The sequence below is a fragment of the Triticum dicoccoides genome, chromosome 5A (assembly GCF_002162155.2).
Source record: "Triticum dicoccoides isolate Atlit2015 ecotype Zavitan chromosome 5A, WEW_v2.0, whole genome shotgun sequence".
Classification (NCBI taxonomy): Eukaryota; Viridiplantae; Streptophyta; class Magnoliopsida; order Poales; family Poaceae; genus Triticum; species Triticum dicoccoides.
The window spans coordinates 13,701,388-13,706,172 of NC_041388.1; the positions used below are offsets into that span (position 1 = coordinate 13,701,388).

At 49.4% G+C, this 4,785-nt stretch overlaps 2 non-coding genes across 2 annotated transcripts; both read right to left on the reverse strand.

Moving 5' to 3' along the window:
- Positions 1-4,086: 4,086 nt before the first annotated feature.
- On the reverse strand, positions 4,087-4,172 carry LOC119304728. The gene has a single exon (XR_005148443.1). It is a non-coding gene; the product is annotated as a small nucleolar RNA snoR27 (small nucleolar RNA).
- A 64-nt stretch (positions 4,173-4,236) lies between these two features.
- On the reverse strand, positions 4,237-4,340 carry LOC119304725. Its single transcript, XR_005148441.1, has one exon. It is a non-coding gene; the product is annotated as a small nucleolar RNA snoR26 (small nucleolar RNA).
- Between the last annotated feature and the right edge of the window lie 445 nt (positions 4,341-4,785).

The window sequence follows — 4,785 nt, forward strand, 5'->3', positions numbered from 1 at the left end:
GAGAAGAGAATGCAGCTGCAGAACTCCGACACGAAGAGCTCGGGCGAGTCTACATCGGTGAGACTGGACCTAGTGATTCTTCTCTATGGAGCGAGTTATATTTTTGGATCATAGCCTGTTTTTTGTGACGCCGGGGAAGAGGAACAATGGCCTCGTTTGGGCTCGAGAGAAAACAAACAGTAGAGAGAGAGAGAGAAAGAAGGCTGCCCGGACTCTCCTGCGAGGCATTCTGGGCACTCCTGGCTGCTACAAGAACACAAGACATGATGCTAGCCTCCAGGAGCATGTGGTGTCACTCGTTCGGGGCATGAAAAAAAACGTAATCCAAAAATCAAAACCTTGCGCAGGATAATGCAAACTCGGACCACGGGGCCCAGGTGTCGCGCAGGATGCGGCAAGCTTTATCATTGACGGCACAGTCTTTCTACTCGCTGGCCGTGAGGACACAAGACTTGGTGTCGGCGGAGGTGGTGTCGATGGATGTGGTTGCAGAGGACGGAACAAAGCTCATGCTTCCTTGGTTTGTTCGCCGTCCTCCTAGTTCCTTCTGGATTTGTTTCAACATCCACGTTGCTGAACAAGTACAACAGGAGCGAGAAGAGGAAGAACCATAAAAGGAGCGAGATGAAGAATAACATGACGAACACTTGGTGACTTGGTGAGGATTCTTTAGGAGCTAATGGGGAAGAACAAGGCGTCCGGGGAGAAGACATGGGGTGGGTGGGAGGATGGGGACCAGATGCATTGAATGGATGTAGTTGGCCGCTGTTAGGGCATCTCCAGCCGTTGCCCCCCCCCCCCCCAGGACGCATAAAAATCGCCCCCTGGGGGCGAGCCGGCGATACACTCGGCGCTTGGGGCGGTTGTGCGCCCAGTTGTCGCCCCCAGGCGCCGAAATTGGCCCACTTTGCAGCCCAATTTCGGCGAATAAACGGCCCATATGGGTGAGAATAGGCCCATATTCGACGTGGTTTCGCCGTGTCTCGGCGTTCAATTATCAACACAATTATTTCTTATCACATATTTCATCACAGAAAAATCAAATACTTCAACAAAATAGTACAACAACAAATAGTTCAATACAAATTATATAGTTCAACAAATAAAAACTCGTATTTCATCACACGGCGTCCCCCTTGAGCCTCTATAGGTGCTCAATCAGATCTTTCTGCAGTTGATGATGCACCTGTGGGTCTCGGATCTCCTGACGCATACTGAGATAGGCAGTCCAAGTTGCCGGTAGCTGGTGATCAACTTCGGCTAGAGGACCCTGCCTGTAGTATTGTTCAGTGTCAAACACTGGGTCTTCTTGCTCGCTCTCGATGATCATGTTGTGCAAGATGACAGAGCAAGTCATAATCTCCCACATTTGATCTTTGGACCAAGTCTGAGCGGGGTACCGAACAACAGCAAATCGAGATTGGAGCACACCAAATGCCCGCTCGACATCCTTCCTGCAAGCCTCCTGAAGCTTCGCAAACCAGGCGTTCTTGCCTCCTGTCACAGGGTTTGAGACCGTCTTCACAAATGTCGACCATCTCAGATAGATGCCATCAGCTAGATAGTACCCCTTGTTGTATTGGTGCCCATTGATCTCGAAGTTCACTGGAGGAGAATGGCCCTCAATGAGCTTGGCAAAAACAGAAGAGCACTGCAGCACGTTGATGTCATTGTGAGTTCCTGACATACCAAAGAAGGAGTGCCAAATCCAAAGGTCCTGTGTGGCTACCACCTCAAGCACCACACTGCAACCGTCTTTGGCGCCTTTGTACATCCCCTGCCAATCAAATGGGCAATTTTTCCATTTCCAATGCATGCAGTCGATGCTTCCAAGCATTCCAGGAAATCCTCTTGCTGCATTCTGGGCTAGGATCCGAGCAGTGTCTTTCGCATTGGGTGTTCTCAAGTATTGTGGCCCAAACACTGCCACCACTACCCGACAGAACTTGTAGAAACACTGTATGCTGGTGGACTCGGCCATGCGCCCATAGTCATCGAGTGAATCACTGGGAGCTCCATATGCAAGCATCCTCATCGCTGTCGTGCATTTCTGGATGGAGGTGAATCCAAGAGCGCCAGTGCAATCCATCTTGCACTTGAAGTAGTTGTCGAACTCCCGGATGGAATTCACAATCCCGAGGAAGAGCTTTTGGCTCATCCGATAACAGCGCCGAAATGTTCTCTCGCCATGAAGTGGAGCATCGGCGAAGTAGTCGGAGTAGAGCATGCAGTAGCCTTGGAGACGATGCCGGTTCTTTGCTTTCACCCGCCCCGGCGCCGAGCCACCTCGCCGCGGCTTTTCATTGCTCGCCAGCAGCTGGGCGAGGGCGGCGAGCACCATGAGATGCTCTTCTTCCTGGAAGTCGGCCGCGGCTTCCTCCTCCAGCAGCGCGGCGAGCTCTTCCTCCTCATCCGAGTCCATCGCCGAGACAGGCAAAACGCCGAACACCTTGCGCTCGGTGGGCGTGTACCCGCCGTTAAACCGCGCCTCCGCGGCCGGAAACGGCGGCCGGAAACGCCCAGCTGCTGTGGGAGGGGCTGCCGCGGCGAAGCGCTACTATTTTTCGGCGGGGAATGGCTATCTAGCGGAGTAGGGCGGCGGCCGTCGCCGGGATATAGCTAGTGGTGGCCGAGGGCGCGGGGGGTGCGAGGCGAGTCGGGGGAAGAAAACCTTGACTTTTCCCCTGTCGGTGTGGGCCAGGCGTGCTTTTCCCTAGCGCCGGAGCCCCCAACTGCTCCCCAGCGCGCGGGGTTCGGCCTGTGACCGCCGGGCGGAAAAAAGGTCCGAACCGGCGATTTTCGGCGTCCTGGGGGCGCAACTGGGCCGTTTTTTCGGCGCCGGCGCCGAAAAAGTGGCCTGGCGGGGCCTGTTGGGGGCGCGGCTGGAGATGCCCTTAGTTGAGGTGGATAGGCCCTTGCTGCCGCACACTAGTGAGTATGGAACCGCGTAAAATTAAAGACTGATATACGCCAAAACAAATAAGAATACATGATGATAAGTTTGCAGTACGACGTAGCTAATATAGTGGTTGAAGATCCCAAGACAAATGGATAGATAGGATTCCAGTGGGGAGCGTCGCGGTGTGCTCCTATGCACTTTCGTTACAAATCACACTTCAGAGATTTGGGAAGCATAAGTTTTACGCAACCAGAACATTTGATTCAGACTCAGGAACCAATCTATAAACTACATCAATGGCTTGTATGCAACATATTTGGAACAAAGCACGGACCCAGGAAGATTCATAACTGTAATAAAGAACAACTGACAGGCCAAAGCACCTTCTTGCAAGGATTCGACCATAACGTCTCATCTCAGTATATATATTATCAGGTATATAAACTTGTATGCTAATATGAAAATGTCTTCAGGATCCGACAGCCATTGGCTATGTAGTTATTTAAGTCTATGGGTTCCTCTGTTCATAGGTGCAGCTTGCATATGGAACCTAACGGTACAGCTTGCCAAAAACATGGAGCACAGCAACGACAGCAACAAACCCTATGCTCATGATCAGAACAGCATTTGGGGACATCTTGCGCCCAGCAGCCTCATCGGTGTAGAACTGAAGCATTGTACTGGCGCCACCGCCACCTCCAGCAGCAGCACCGCTGGTGGTTCTACGTCTGCGCAAGCTTGCAGCAGCTGCTGCACTCCCTCTTGCAGGTGCATCACCATTAATCACCATCTTGTTCTTATCTATCTGCATGAAAGTACGAGTTTTGATCAGATCATCAAAAGGCTTGTAACACTAGTATCATAAATGACCAAAACATAAAGAGAGTTATGAAGCAGCATGACCCAACCTGAATCTACGAAACCAAACTCGGAATCTATGGATACAAAACCAAAGACATCACATGTCTAGAAAGAAAGTCAGACGAACGACACACAACGCTATGTTATACCATTATACACACTTTTTTGCAGACATACGGAAGTCAAAAGGCAGCAGAGTCATAAGCAGTACAATGCTTCAGCTCAGAGTCATAAGCAGAGTATATTAATCAGAGAAAATAAAACCTCTTGACTGTCCAAGTTAATTGTACAAAACAATAACGAAAGGTTAAGAACTTCAAGGGTGCCTTGGATCTCAGCAGGTAATGTTTTCTTCAGTACTTGAGAAGTTCAAGATAGATAACGCAGTTAACAATCACATCATTGATCCATGACTTGGAGCAACGAAAAGCAACAAACAAACAAATAACCAAATTACGATACAAGAAAGAAGGCACGAGCATCTCAGACTACGTAGTCCCCAATGTTTTTCTTCACTGTCGAAAGTCAAAATTCAAAGTGCAAGGATGAGTAAAAGTGGATGTAACATCACGGATGCTCTCGAGAACAAACAAATCAAAACGGCACAAGCAAAATCTCGCAGCTACAAACCAATAGACAATAGACATTTCTCGCAATATCTCTCTTTTCTTTATATGAGCAGTCTCTCTCAATGTCTCTCTCTATTCCGTGAAGCAGAGAGACAAACAGCAGTTGCAATATCCAGAGAAGAAAACGCAGCAGTCAGCATCAGCGCCTCTCTATCTATCTATCTCCCAGCCGTGGCCCTCCCTTTCTTAATCAGCAATCAGCATTCAGAACAAGATTCACATGCAGCAGACCTATAAACATGTGTATTAGCAACTCTTGTATGTGTCGCACAACAAGGCAGCAGGAAAATCGCAGCAGCAGCACGCACAAAGAATAAATCGTACTCCCTCCGTTCCAAAATAGATGACTCAACTTTATACTAACTTTAGTATAAAGTTGAGTCATCTATTTTGGAA